We start from the raw sequence: 16,321 nt of genomic DNA on the forward strand, positions 1-16,321 counted from the left end.
AGAAGTAATGGGGCACACGAGAGATGGGCTTTAACAGCCCCAGTGGCCTAATGGATAAGGCACTGGCCTCCTAAGCCAGGGATTGTGGGTTCGAGTCCCATCTGGGGTGGGTTTACAGCAGAGTGGCGCAGCGGAAGCGTGCTGGGCCCATAACCCAGAGGTCAATGGATCGAAACCATCCTCTGCTAAGTCTTCCTTACTTATTTATGTGTCTTGTTTCTATTTGAAGAAGAGCTAATGCAGTTCTATTCTGAAGTCATCATCATTTTCACCAGATATCATCTGTGACTGAGGACCACTTTGTGTGTGCCTAAACGCAAGTACTATTGAAAACACCTGTGAATTGGAGCTCTTCTATGGCGAGCAGAGTGGCCCGGTGGCCTGTCAAATGAATTGTTAATCTGGATCACTTTGTGTGCTGGGGCCTGTTGCACAAAAGTAGGATAAGGGATTAAGCCAGGATATCTTGGTGATCCTGGCTCAATTGATCCCTAATCCGGTTGCACTAAAGCTGGATAGGGGGCAGGAGGATATGTTATGGTATAAATTACCATGGAGATTTATTCTGTGGAGCTAGCCTGCTCCAGACCAGGCTAAATTCCAGGATCTATTTAATCTCATCCCTAATGTCAGTCAGCAGTCGCCACAAATGGAAACCAATAGTTATTTCACTGCTCACTATACATTGTTATCACATATAACTAGACCCACTGTCATTATTTAAACGTTTGTGATCATTAATTTCAATCATTTTGGATAAATAATGATTTTTAGATGATGTTGCTATCATTAGATAATTTACAGTTTCCAATAGACTATAAGGCTATATATAAAATGATAGAATATTAGGGCCACAGAGGGGGAAAAAAAAGACAAGTCATAATATTGTAACCAGTTGTTTTAAAGGAGGACAGTTGTTAAAATGACAGATGTGGGGCATTTCGTGAAATTGTACTTCAGTATGGTTTCATAAACAAAGACATGCTGATGTGCCAGAATATGAAGTATCACATTGTCATAACTATCAAAACTGTAAAAAGAATATGTTGCTTTTCTGCCTCATAAAGTTATGACTTTATCCTTTTTCCTTAGTGGGGCATTAGTACTCTGTCATATAAACAAATACACATTCCATATGAATATAAAAACACTGTGTAACATTAGGTTCCTTTATTAAATAAGGACAAAACAAAGCAGGTAAACTATCAGCTCCTTTCGAAACTGAAGTCACAGTGACTCTACAAGATGGAAAGCACAGAATCAAAGCATATTATACAAAATGATACATACACATTCAAAGGTCTGTATATAACACACCCTGCATGTCTGCACACTAAAATAAATGCAGGACAAATCCATACACATCAACTGAACAGACAAATGAATGGATGCAGTAGCCTCCCTGCAGCCTTGTATTACACACAGTATACCGCACAATCATCATAAGAGGCCAAATTCGTAAAAAAAACAACCCAAAAAAACCCTATTTCCTCTGCCACAGCAGGACATTTTTTACCTAAATTGAAAGCACACATACTAACTAAAATAATTCAACACATATTGGTCCCTCAGCAGCCGACCACTGTCGTCATCAGGGAAGATTGCCGGATTGTCCCAGTCCATGGCTGGTGGCACTCTGGGGGCCCTCTCCTTCCTCAGGCAGGCCACATTGTGGAGGACAGCACAAGCCACAGTAATATCACATGCCCTAACAGGGTTGACCCTTAATTTGTGAAGGCAGTGAAAGCGTGCCTTCAGGAGGCCAAAGGTCATTTCAACTCTGGCCCTGGTCCTGGCACCTTCTGGGTACAATATATGCTTGTGCTTTGTTAAATATTAGTCAGGGACCATACCATTCTGCAAAATGTTCTTGTATTTGATTTTGACCTGCTGCCATGTCCGTTTTGGCCCGTTCATGTTTAATCTACAACACACACACACTATCACAAGAACATTTAATGGAGTCACACTGACAAAAATGGCTTGGTATTTTTGTATTGTTTTCAGTAAAAATATATATAAAAAAAAACAAAAAAAACCACTAAAGATGTATTTTCTTGATTTTCTAAATGACCTAGCAAAATAAGTATAGGTTTAAACCAAAAATATAAACTTCAAGTAAATGTGTGCTTAAAACAAGCAAAAAAAATTAATATCTGTCAATATAATAAGAAAAATTCTCTTGAAATAAGTTTACTTTTTCCATAAACACTTTTAGAAAAGTTCTCTTGTTTCACTGGCAGAGTTTTTTGCTTATTTTCCTAGGTTATTTTGCTCTAGAAAATATTTAAGATTTTTTTTAGATATTTTTTTTTTGACTGAAAACAAGACAAAAATACTAAGTAAGAAAGGACCCAAGGTTGGTTGCAGTGAGCAACCAACCTTGGGTCCTTTGAAAGGCGCTATATAAATTAAAGTGATTATTATTATAGCTCATCTATGTATTCAAGAATTTTTTTATTTATATAGCACTTTTCACAATTGTTTCATTCTGTCAAAGCTGCTTTACATTAATAAAAGCAGGGGAAACACAAAAAAAACCGGTGGACAACATAAGCAGAGTACAACGGCTAAGATTAAACCGTACTGAGCGTAGTAACGTAAAATAATAATGTAAGGCTTTAATAATAAAATATCATAGCTTTATACAGTGTGATGGAGTTACGTTACACAATTTCACTCATATATGCAGTGCATTTCAATAAAAAAATTAACCGTTTCATAATTACAGTACAACTGCGTTTTTGGAGATGTGAATTAAATATTTGATTTGTAATTGTGATGTTTCAGCGGAGCAGTGAGTGTGTAATTGTGCACTACTTACGCATTCAGGCGGTCTGCAATACTTTGCCACGCTTTTTCTCTTTGCTTTCTGTGGCGGTGTTGCCTTTCTTCTTAATGATATCTTTTACCTCCTCGTATGCCTCCATGAGGATTTGTGCTTCCGACGGGGAAAAGTACGCGGCTCTAGTTGCCATGGTAAATCAATTAATCTGTGATCTGTGGCGGGGTCTATTTGAGTGAGCCGTGAGCGCGCACCTATCCAGGATTGGTTTCACCTGGCTTAATGAATCCGTGTCTGCTCATCCTGGCTTGGTCTTTGTGCAACCAATTAAGCCTGGCCGCACATGTTTTGGCTTTATTGAGCTCAGCTGAGTCATTTATCCCGGATGTCTTAATTCTACTTTTGTGCAACAGGCCCCTGGCCTTGATTAAATACCAAGCCTATTGTTGTTACGGAATCAGAAGTAGGGGCCCAGCTGGCATTTTAACATTGAGCCACTGTTGAATCAACGTCAGGTGCCAGTGTTGGATAACTGTTGAATTTTGTTTAGATTTTGCAAATCTAATCAACGTTGAAATGGCAACGTCATTCCGACGTCATGTTTCTCAACATAGGTGAATTTGCCAACATTGATTTAAGTTTAGATTTTGCAAATCCAATAAACGTTGAAATTTCAACGTCACTATAAAGTCCTGCTTTTCAACATAGTTTTTGTTAAACTGTTTTCACTGAAGTATTGATGTGTTCAACAGCAACACCAAACACCTTGAAATGGATACATAAACACTAAGTTTGCAAACACGCACAGTCAGCTTGGAAGAAGCCAATTGGTCAAAGGAAGACCAGGAAGAAGATTAATAAAGACATTTCACTGACGTAGGAAACATGCTTTATTACATAGCTGCAATTATGCCAACCTTTCACATCAATTGTACACATGTCAAACTTTTACTTTACCCAAAAATTCTGTCATTAAAGGGTTAGTTCACCCAAAAGTGAAATTGAGGTCATTAATGACTCACCCCAATGTCATTCCACACCCGTAAGACCTCCATTCCTCTTCAGAACACAGTTTAAGATATTTTATATTTTAGTCCCAGAGCATTGTGGCGATCCGAATCAATGAATCATGGCTGTTTGAATCTTTATTTGAGGTTTGAAAAGAAACACAGAAGAGAAAACAATGCTGAATAAAATCGTACTTTTTTTTATTTTTGGACCAAAATGTATTTTCGACTCTTCAAGAGACTCTAATTAACCCACTGATGTCACATATGGACTACTCTGATGATGTTTTTATTACCTTTCTAGACATGGACAGTAAAGTGTGCATACTGCATTATGCTCTGGGACTAAAATATAAAATATCTTAAACTGTGTGTGAAGATGAACGGAGGTCTTACGGGTGTGAAACAACATTAGGGGGAGGAGTTAATGACATTAATTTCATTTTTGGGTGAACTAACCCTTTAAATGACTCGCCTTGTCGCTCCACACCCGTAAGACCTTCGTTCATCTTCGGAACACAGTTTAAGGTATTTTATATTTAGTCCAATAGCTTTCTGTCCCTTCATTAAAAATGTATGTACGGTATACTGTCACTTTTTATGTTGTTGTTATTTTTGGACCAAAATGTATTTTCATTGCTTTCATTGCAAAAATTCTATCCAACCCACTGATGTCACATATGGACTACTGTGATGATGTTATTATCTTTCTGGTCCTTCTGGACATGGACAGTATACCGTACATACATTTTCAATGGAGGGACAGAAAGCTCGGAGTAAATATAAAATATCTTAAACTGTGTTCTGAAGATGAATGGAGGTCTTACGGGTCTGGAACGACATTAGGGTGAGGAGTAAATGACAGAATTTTCATTTTTGGGTGAACTAGCTTTTTTTAACCTTAAAAAAAAAACGGCCCAAACATTGGGCAACATTAAACACAGCTGGTTAAGTCTTCCTTTCTTGTTACTTCTTTCTGCTACCGCCACCAGTCCTCTCAGGTGCATATTTCAAGTCTTTGGCCATGCATTCGTCTACTTTCATTGGCTTTAAGCTCAAGACCGCATCTGATGAGAAAAACAAAAAAACAGATCAGTATTAGCAAACACTACTCTCTCAAATTAAAATATTTAGCAAATATCAACTTTTGTGGCATTGCCAATGATCAAAGTATATAAATTAGTATTGATCAACATGCAAGGTCATTGATAATCATGTGCTTGAGCGAGCAACAAAAGGCAGTTGGTAGTAACCCTTGCTGCAGGTAGAGAAGTTAGTCTAGAGCCCAGAATGGAGTATTTTATATATATATATATATATAAAAGTTTGGACACATTACTATGTGTAATGTTTTTGAAAGAAGTTTCTTCTGCTCATCAAGCCTGCATTTATTTGATCAAAAATACAGTAAAAAAAAAAGTAATACTGTGATCTTAATACAATTTAAATATTTGGTTTTCAATTTATTATATGTTAAATTACAATTTATTTCTGTGAAAAGCTGAATTTTCAGTATCATTCCTTCACCGTCACATGATCCTTCAGCAATCATTCTAATATTCTGATTTATTATGAGTGTTGGAAACAGTTCTGCTGCTTAATATATTTGATGAATAAAAGGTTTAAAAGAACTGCATTTATTCAAAATAAAAACATTTTCAAATAATATAAATCTCCTTTACTATCAATTTAACACAGTGTTTCTCAAACTTTTTCAGCCCAAGGACCACTTTATCTTCCAATTTTTTCCTGAGGACCACCTACAAAATCCCACTCTAACACGCCCCCCAAAACCAACAAAATAGGAAGGATAAGCTAAATTTAAGTTTAATATGCAACTGTTTCAAGTCAAAAACGAATCATTCAAACATAAATGCAATGATTTGATCAGAAATTATTATATACATTTTATATATAAAGTCTTCCACATAAACCTGTATTTAAATTTTACAAAAATGTAACAAAAAAAAGTTAAGGGTTAGTTACTTTCAGATTCAAATAGATGGTTGGGTTAGGTATGGGGACAACTTAACGTTAAAGGAGACTTTCAGGTCGTTTTTCCAAATCTCTGGAAAAAAGAAGAAAGAAGAATGTGACGTGCTAAAGATTTATAGATATTCTTATGCCTCTCCCTGATTGGGTAACGGTAGTACAAGACAAAAACATTCAAACTGATCTAATATGTATAACGTTAGCTTCATGGAGCGTAACACACATACACGCCGGTGGAACAACGGACTAACGGCAGTTCGCGGTTAAACTAGTCTGCCCATACGTCTACACACACACAGATAAGAACGGCGTTTGACAGTTAGCTAGCACTAACTCCGGTTCGCGGTTAAACTACATTAGTCTGCCCATATAAACACATTATTAATTAACACTATACGTATATGGACCAGAGTCAGGCACACTCAACATTTATTTAGGAATTTTCTAGTTATAAAATGTGACTTCAAAAACTTTGCTTACCGTCTGAGCTGTTATGCCCAAATTCAGTCGAATCGGTCCAGGTCAGAACCTGCGAGGCTGACGATGACGACACAGACCCATTCGCGCACGCACAAGAAGGTGTTGTGTGGAACCAAGCCTGCAGTCTCCCTCTCATTTACTGAAGCTTTCGCGCCTCGATCGCCCCCCGGTGACCGGTCCCAGTATAGCCGCCCCTCTGTGTTTTCTAATGGACGCGAGGCAAACTAAATAATAAAATTACACTTCAAAAAATGTTCCCCAAAGTTAGTTTATGTCACTGAAGGCAGTTATCATCACGATGATTTCATTTCAGGTGTTCGTTTTAAAAATAAGTTTACTTTGAGTTAGTTATTTGATGCTATAAAAACGGGGAGTGTGACGTCATGATTGACAGCTGAGACTGACGGCTTCTCAGAGTGAAGTTGTCACTGAGGCACTAACGGACTTTTTTCGAAATTTTTGGGAGCAGATTAGAGCTTTAGCTTTAATTTCTACATTTCCATAACTGTTTATTTCACACCAACATAATAAATTGTTCTGCATCTGCGAGTGTGGGCGGGCTTTTGAAATCGCGGCTGTACTTCCTGCGCTCTACTGCGCAACTCCGGTCCCGAAATCGCTACTGCGCAGACTCTGTCCCAAGATGTCCGCGCCGTGCAAGGCCGCCTGAAAGCTTCAAATATGGCAAGCGGAAACGGATGATGTCGAGTCGTCCATATTTTTTTACGGTCTATGTGTGGAACCGTCAGAGCCTATTGGCCTTTGTGTGATGGACAGTCGCCGTCCTCAAATCAAGCCATACATCTTGTATTCGTGTGTGTGTGTGTGTGTGTGTGTGTCCGTCCATATGTGTGTCTATATATATATATATATATAAATATATATATATAAATATATATATATATATATATATATGTGTGTGTGTGTGTGTGTGTGTGTGTGTGTGTGTGTGTGTGTGTGTGTGTGTGTGTGTGTATGTTTGTGTGTTATTTTTTTAATTTTAAGCGGTCTGTTAATTTTTTTTCAGAGCTGTGTAGGATATATATATATATATATATATATATATATATATATATATATATATATATATATATATATATATATATATATAGCTCTGGAAGAAAAATTAAGAGACCACTTAATATAAAAATTAACTTAATATATACAACTTAATATATAAAAATTAAAATGCACCAGAATGCAGGAAATCACATCTACAAAATGTAAAATTGTATGGGGGAAATGTATATCCCCAGACCCCCACACAAACAGCCCCACATATAATATTTTCACCAGCCGCCACTGCATATATTGTTCTTGTATGGAATGACTAACCAAAATGATCAATCGGACTTGCTGTCAAAGTAAGCCATGAGATGTAGAAAGTGCTCAACAAACGTTTAATTCAGAGTTGATATTTCAACGTTGTATCATTATTCATGTATCAACTCTTTTTCAACAGTTAATTGATCAGCATTGTTTGGACGTTGTTCCAACGTTATTTTTCTACTGATATATTTCAACAAAATTTGTAAAAGTCATGGTTGTAAAAATAATGTTGATTTGACGTACAACTCAAAACTTGTTGATATTTCTATGTTGAATTCTTAGTGATTTAACAACACCAATTCAACTATTTGGTGTTCAACGTTGTTTTAAAGTTGAAACAATGTTTTTTCATAAACTGACATTATTTCAACTATATTTAAACGTTTAATGTCAGTCGAATGCCAGCTGGGGGGGATGGACCGGGATGGCAGCTTAGCGGAGAGACATTTAATCTGTATGGTATGTTTTTGATGATTTGCTGTGCTCCTGCCCAGGGACAACAGATGAAATTTAGCTGTGTAGCTAATTCTGGGGTAATATTTTATTGTCCATTGTCCCTGTCAAATAAAGAATAAATAAAAAACTAAAATAGAGGCTCCGGCAAACCGTGCACAATTTAATATAAAAACCTCTTATATATATGCCTATCTTTGAATAAAGCATCGTCGTTGATATGTCAAAAACTCCAGCATCTAAACAGTGTGACATCTTTACTCGAGCACGCAAGACTAGCGTAAAAACAACTTTGTCGAGTTCACCGTGTGAGATAACGTTAGAAGCTAACCACATGGATAGCTTATCCGAAGTATTAAATTAACTAAAATCATTTCGAGCAGAGATCGGAACTAAGTAGGACAACATTGATACCCATCTGACTGATATGGCAAACTCAATGGCCGCGCTGGAAAGCAAAGTGTCTGATGTACAACAAGATGTTTCTTCTAATGCAGCATGTATTGAGGAGGCTGAAGGCCGCATACATGATACAGAAACGGCACTTGAAAAAACACAGGCCACAATCGACTGAGCCATCAAACGAATCATATATCTTGTATCGAAGACCGAGGACTTGGAGAACCGGGGCAGAAGGAAGAACCTCCGGCTCTATGGTATTCAAGAGGACGCAGAGGGTCAGAAAACTCTCCTCAAATTCATAAGCGGGATTTTGACACAAGGGTTCATCGCACACTAGCACCCGGTTAGCCCAGCCAAAACAGAGCAATACTCATTCGCTTCTTAAAGTTTCAGGAGAAGGAATTTGTTTACCGTGAATCAAGGAGGCGAGACATCACGCACGACGGGGTCAAGCTATCCTTTGCACAGGATCTGTCGGCAGAGACAGTGCGGATTCGACGGGGATTTAATCCAGTCACAAATTTTTTTGTTGATATCAACGCTTTCCGTGGATTTCAGCATAACCCTTGCAAGCTTCGAGTGCTATACAACGGCAAGATTCATCTCTTCTCAACACTGCAAGAGGCTGAAAAGTTCTACAAAAGCATCCCACACTCAACGTAGAATCTACAGTTGGGTGATCTGCGGAATTAAACTAAGAAGTGCTACTACGTAGGAATGCTTTGACAGCTGTGGATAACAGCGGACAATCGAGATGTACAGCAGGAGTTTAAATAATTCAAAGTAACGTTACTCAAGTTGTGCTAGTATGCATACTGTAATATTATAGCCTACTAATATTTTTTCAGCACGACGCGCCAACTGGTCACAACGGTGTTGATGTTAGTTCGTAGGTTGAGTATATTAGACACAAGTTTTTTTCTTTAAGGTGGTCAAAATATATACTCTTATCGTTAAAGAGGGGAATTAATGTACTAATTTGAATGTGCATGGTTGACAGGGAGTGACTAATTTGTCAAGATCTTGGACTGAGCTGCTGGCTAGTTGCTCCTCAAAGATTGTGGATCAGCGTCCCTCAGTTTTTCACTTAAATTTTTAAGTAAACTGCAGTATATTTATAATATACTATAATATACTTATAATAAATTGTTTAGTAAACTGCAGTATATTTGTATCTAACGTTACTCCAGCAAAAAAAAATGTGAACACCCACAGTTTTGCTTCCGACGCCCAAGCTATGATCAAGTTTTAACAAATAATTATTTTAAACAACAATAATCTGGGGCGGTGGGTCCGTCTGTGCTCTTTGACGGTAAACGGTGGTTCTACTACAACACCTGTCTGGCTTTTATGGGTTGCTAAATATACATCTAAAAGAAAAACTTGAATGTGAAGTTGTGTATAACTGGAACTGTCCAACAGATTTGAATTAAAATAAGTTATTGTTCAAGTGTAGTGTAACTAATATATATATATATATTGTGAACAAAATATCTCTATTTCATAAAAATAGAGTATAGATGTCCACAATAGTTGTTATTTTTCACAACATCACATCACAAAAATAGGTTGCTGTAAGCTACCATGGCTTGTTTCCAAAATCACGACTAGGGTGCTCTATTTGTATGTCCATTGGTATTCTATACTGAACAAAATGATAAACGCAAAACTTTAGTTTTTGCCCTCATTATTCATGAGCTGAATTCAGAGTTCTAAGACTTTTTCTATGTACACAAAAGGCCTGTTTGTGGTACGTATAGGTAGTTTAAGTTTTACAAGCCAAGTATTGGCCTCAGGGTACTTCAGCCCTGTCTCATGATTGAAATTCAGCGTTGGCTGTGGAGAAAAACCAAGTGCTGGTATTCTGTCAGCTCCAGAGGTGAACACCAGCAGTTGATCAAGTGTTATCTCAAACACACCATCTATAAAATAGTAAGGTAATAAAATCAATAACACTTGTGATAAGCAGGATTGTGTAAGATTCAGAATAGCTCAAATTAAATCAAAATACTCTGCCAATCATTCATTTACCTTCAATGTCTAAAAGGAAGTCTCTCCAGAATCCTTCCACTTTTGTTTCCAGTTGCAACCAATTGCTTCCAGGAGGGAACAATTCCACTTGGAACAAAGAGATCAAGTCTGTAACTTTTAAAGGGGTGATGAATTGAGAAATCAACTTTCCCTTGAGCTTTTGATATAAAAAAGGTCATGGTAATATAAGAATATCCTCTAAGTTTCAGAGCTGTAAACGTCCTTGTTAGTCAAAGAAAAGCTTTTATAGACACCAGTCCCAGAAAACGGTCCTGTGCTTCATACTTACGTCATTGCTCGACGAAACATGCCTACAGAGCGTGTCTAATCCTGTAGCCCCGCCCACCGACTCATGGAGCTGATCGGCTCGCGCTAACCAACAACAATAAACATGTCGAGGAAGATAGCAAGCTATTCCTGGTTCTGGAAGAACATAGTCGCTGCATAAGCTTCCTTCTGATCCTAATATTAGGAATGTGTGGTTGAACTTTATTTTTAATGAAGTTCCAGCTGACGTGGGTGTTGGATGTCCCATTAAATAACGCTGCAACCACCACATGTGAACGCGATGCTACTTTATTAACAGAGTTCGGGTCAGCCACCAAACACACATGTACACATGACTCGCGTGCATATTTAGTGCATGCGCACCAAGGAGGGAGGTCGTTCTTAAAGTGCCTGACACTTCTAAAGTACAGCATACTATAATAAACAAATTGCACTTTACTTGTGAACAGATCATTTATCACAATGATCTACATCCCCTTCCTTTAGCTGAAACTTCCTATCAAGAAAATAAACATACTTATTGATCAAGACTGGGGTATGAAATTAACTAGATAAACAACCTAGAATAAGAATGGCTTGCATTATCAGCATGTATACATTACAGTAGATAGCTGAACAATAACAGATACCAATCTCAAGATAATCTCTGTGTGCATGAAAAAAAAACACATCAATAAAGAATAATATTATCAAAATGGAAATAACCATAATAAACACATTTAGCAGGCATTCAGAATATGAACCAAAGTGTCACTAGATCACCCATTGCTGTAGCTCACTGTTCGTACCTTGGATTGGGCTTGCAAACACGGCCTGAACGTGTTTTGTAAGGTGCATTACTGACCTTAGTGGGAGACTGTACTGTGTGCTTTGGAAGGTCAGTAGGTGTGGATTCTGGTTGAGGAATGTGTGTCTGTGGTGAGTGTGGTGTATGGGGAGCATAGGCCTCTGTATTTGCAGTGGTGCTTTGAGAGTCAATGTCCTGGGGGGTGAGCCGTGATGGAGGGGGCTCTGCAACAGGAAGGATGTGGCGTCGGTTCCTCCTGTATGTTCTCCCATTGCATTGGATGGTGTATGAGCGAGGTTCCTTGTTCACTTCTTTTACTGTGCCGAGGTGCTCGTATCCTTTGGGGGTTTGCATTCTGACAACTTGTCCCTCTACCAATGGCTGCAGTGGGCGACTTGATGTGTCATAGTATCGCTTCTGGGTCATCCTCTAATTACAAAGCCGTGCAGTGACTTGGTGGGCAAGTTTTGGGGCTGGCTCCAACAGTCTAGAGTTAACAGGAATGGCTGACCGTGTCTGTCGTGACAACAGGCGTTGCGCAGGGGAGCCCAGAGTCAGGTCTCTGGAAATGTTTCTCAGGTTTAGGAGGTTAAGAAACACATCCGTGCCATCTCTGTGCGATTTCTCCATCAGCTGTTTTGCGCTGCGAACTGCCCTTTCCGCCAGTCCATTCGACTGTGGGAACTCCGGACTACTGGTGACATGGATGAAGTCCCACTGTTTGGCGAAGTCTTTGAATCGCTGACTTGTGTACTGTCTAGCGTTATCAGAAATGAGTGTGTGAGGTGAGCCATGCACAGCAAAATGTCTCTTTAGTTTCATGATTACAGCTGCGGATGTTATGTCGCGGAGAAGGTCAATCTCATACCAACCTGAGTATGAGTCCACAAGGACTAGATAATTTTGGCCATGCCACTCAAACATATCTGTTGCTACTGTAGACCAAGGCAGGTCTGGAACTGGGTGTGGTTTTAGTGGTTCTTTCTGTTGATGTGGCTTTGTGCTGTTGCAGACTGAGCATGAGAGGAGTTCTGCTGTGATATCAGCCGTCATCGTTGGCCAGATAACGATACCTCTTGCTCTGTGCTTGGTAGCGTCCAGCCCTGGGTGGCCTCTGTGGACTATGCCGATATATTCTCTCTGCAATGAGCGAGGAATGACTGTTTTGTGGCCTTTCACTACTATTCCATTTTCCACAGCCAGCTCATCTCTGTAGGGAAAGTATGGACGTACTGCGGGCCACACGCTATGTTCTTTGACTGGCCAGCCTCTTTGAATTACTGTGCTGAGAGCCTGCAACACCTCATCCTCCGCCGTATGCTTCCTCAGTTCCTCAAGGCGAGCTGTGGAAATGTAATTGACGGACATGACCTCAAATGAGTCATTTTCAGTGTCTGGAGAGACTTCTGTGTTTGGAGCTCGAGATAGGGTGTCTGCAAGATACATGAGCTTACCCTTCTTGTACACCAGAGTGATGTCGTAGCACTGTAACCTGAGCATCATTCTCTGCAGTCGAGCAGGAGCTGTGTGGATTGGTTTCTTCAGAATGCTCACCAAGGGCTGGTGGTCCGTCTCAACGAGTGTAGGTTTCCCGTACACATAGTCTCTGAACTTAGTACAAGCAAACACGACGGCCAGCAGCTCCTTTTCGATCTGAGCATACCGTGTCTCCGTGTCTGTGAGTGTGCGAGACGCATACGCAATTGGTTTTCCTCCCTGCATGCATGCAGCACCAAGCCCGAAACATGAGGCATCGCAGGTTAGCGTAACTGGCTTCTTTACATCATAATATGATAAGACAGGTGGCGTGGACAGACACGACTTGAGGGTATCAAATGCTTGTTGGTGCTGCTGGTACCAACACCATACTGTCTCCTTATGTGTCAGCTTTCTGAGGGGCGCAGCAATGTCGCTGAAGTTCGGGATAAATTTCCCCAGATAATTTGCCATTCCCAGGAAACGCTGTAATTCAGGGACATCCTTGGGGGGTGGCATCTCAGAAATTGCCTTTGTTTTGGAAGGATCGGCTTTTAGGCCCTTACTTGTAAAGATGTGGCCCACATAGCTGACTTGGTCCATGCGAAATTTGCATTTGGCAGGATTTAGCTTGAGCTTGATCTCACGTGCTCTGTTCAACACCCTTTTCAGAATAGCATCATGTTCCGCAGCATTACGACCTCCGATGATGATGTCATCGACAATGATTGCACAGGGGTACCCTGAAAACAACTGCTCCATTGAGCGCTGGAAAACTTCACTTGCAGAGTTTATGCCGAAGGGCATGCGAAGAAATCTATAGCGCCCAAATGGAGTGCTGAATGTGGTCATCATGGAGGACTTGTGGTCAAGGCGAATCTGCCAGAAAGAGTTCTTTGCGTCCAGCACTGAAAATACGGTTGCTCCTGACATCTGGGACGCTACTTCCTCTACGCTGCGCATAGGGTGATGAGGTCTTTTTAATGCAGTGTTAAGATCTTTTGGGTTGATACACAGCCTGATTTCTTGTCTGTCTTTTTTGTGTGTCACCACCATGGACGAAACCCAATCCGTCGGCTCTGAAACTGTCGCAATGACGCCAAGGCTCTGCATGCGGTCCAGTTCTGTTTTGACGCGGCTTTGCATTGCCAGAGGAATACGGTGTGCAGGGCGAACCACTGGCTGTACACTGGGGTCTACTGTCATGGAGTACGTGATTGGAAGTTCTCCGAGCTTGTCTGTAAACAAGTCTTTGTACACGTTAAGAACGTCTTCAGTGCTGCCCTCCATACTGACATGATGCACGTCTGGGCTGATTGTAACAATTCCCATGTCGAGGCATGCACGGAATCCTAACAGCGTTTGGACATCTTGATCCACCAAGAAGAATGAAAGCGAATGATTTTGCCCATTTAGGCCACACTGCAATGAGACCAAACCTTTCGTTTCGATTTTACTTCCACCATATGCTACAAGGTTGGGTGTCTTTGATTGCTTCACTGGCCATTCATTGTAGTTAATTTGTTCTAAAGTCTTTTGTGACATTACGTTGCATTTTGCTCCGGTGTCAACTTTCACCTCAATTGGAGCTTTGTTTATGTGTAAAGTGACAAATACCTCTTCCAACTCTGTCATGTGAGAGTTAACAGCGTTAACGCACTTATCAAATTCAATGCCATGGACGTAAAATGTGTCATCATGGTCAGGGGTTTTGTCTACTTCAAGTTCGTGTACCGCTTTCCTGTAGTTGAATTTCTTCTGACTGAATTGACTACGCGCTTTGCAACATTTCTTGTAATGATTCATTTTCTTGCAGTTATGACACTGTTGTCCGAATGCTGGGCATTTCTCTTTCTTTGCGGCATGATTATTTCCACAATTTCTACAGTTGGTTATGGTTGGTGAATCATTTTGTTCTGTTCTTTGATATCTTGTGTGTTGGCGCCTCCTACTGGAAAATGGCTGTATTGCATCCACATTAGTTGCAGTCTGTGGTATAGCCAACTTTTTGTTATTTTCCTCTGTTATTTCATGTATGCGACAAATTGAAATGGCTTTGGTTAGAGTTAAATCACTGTCTCTTAACAGTACTTTTCTTAGGCCCTCATTGTTGATGCCACATACTATCCTATCACAGATTAGCTCATCTGTCAATTCACCAAAATGACAACTTTTAGCTTTAATTCTGAGATCACTGATGAATGCTTCGAATGTCTCACCTTGTTTTTGGTTTCTAGAATGAAACTTGTGTCTCTCCATTGTTTTATTTTGCTGTGGGTTGCATATTTCCCGAAATTTCCTCTTCAGGCACTCCGGATCTTCCTTGGATTCAGCTGGAGTTAAGATCGCGCCGTTCTCGCCCGGTGCGCGCACCTCAGCTGCATAGACAAATGAACGCTCACGTTCAATGGCTTCCGACCCTGCGAGATTGAGGAGGATGTACGCCCTTGTCTTGTCTGGCTTATCATGGTGCGCGGCGGCGATGAAAATGTCATACTCTTGTTCGAAGATTCGCCAATTCTCGGCGATATTCCCATCAAAAGTGAGCGGGTCTGGTCTTCGAAAACCGTCCGCCATTGTTACACACTACGCGGTCTTGAGAAAACTTTCACAAACAGTTCCGTCTCTGTTTTCTACAAAATTGGTTAACTCACGGGCGAAAAGTCCGCTCCATCTTCTGACACCATGTTGGATGTCCCATTAAATAACGCTGCAACCACCACATGTGAACGCGATGCTACTTTATTAACAGAGTTCGGGTCAGCCACCAAACACACATGTACACATGACTCGCGTGCATATTTAGTGCATGCGCACCAAGGAGGGAGGTCGTTCTTAAAGTGCCCGACACTTCTAAAGTACAGCATACTATAATAAACAAATTGCACTTTACTTGTGAACAGATCATTTATCACAATGATCTACAGTGGGGAAGACATGTCACTTCGTTTCACTGCGGGATCGTTTGTAAACCAATCTCCGGTTAATGCTGGATGTAAACAAGTGTCAGATGCTGGATTTGCGATTACAGATACAAACTTATTGTATTTTACTTTTACAATGAGCATAATAATTACAACAAAAATAAAAATATAGAGAGAGGACGCAGTGTTCAGAATGAACAGTGACAGTCAAGTAAAACCACACATCGCCCATAGCAACGCGCTTGGCAACGACATTTCAGACTGACAGATACGTAAAAGATAAACGGGACTTTTCTGCCATTTGTTACTGGCTTGTAGACGCTCATATTAATTGTAATTCCAATTCTGTTTTATTGGCCGCAATATT

General features: G+C 40.0%; 1 non-coding gene across 1 annotated transcript; it reads left to right on the forward strand.

Annotated features, from left to right (window-relative positions):
• Window positions 1-36: 36 nt before the first annotated feature.
• On the forward strand, window positions 37-109 carry trnar-ccu (transfer RNA arginine (anticodon CCU)). Its single transcript has one exon. It is a non-coding gene; the product is annotated as a tRNA-Arg (tRNA).
• The last annotated feature ends 16,212 nt before the right edge of the window (window positions 110-16,321 follow it).

Source organism: Pseudorasbora parva, chromosome 5, assembly GCF_024679245.1.
Source record: "Pseudorasbora parva isolate DD20220531a chromosome 5, ASM2467924v1, whole genome shotgun sequence".
Lineage (NCBI taxonomy): Eukaryota > Metazoa > Chordata > Actinopteri > Cypriniformes > Gobionidae > Pseudorasbora > Pseudorasbora parva.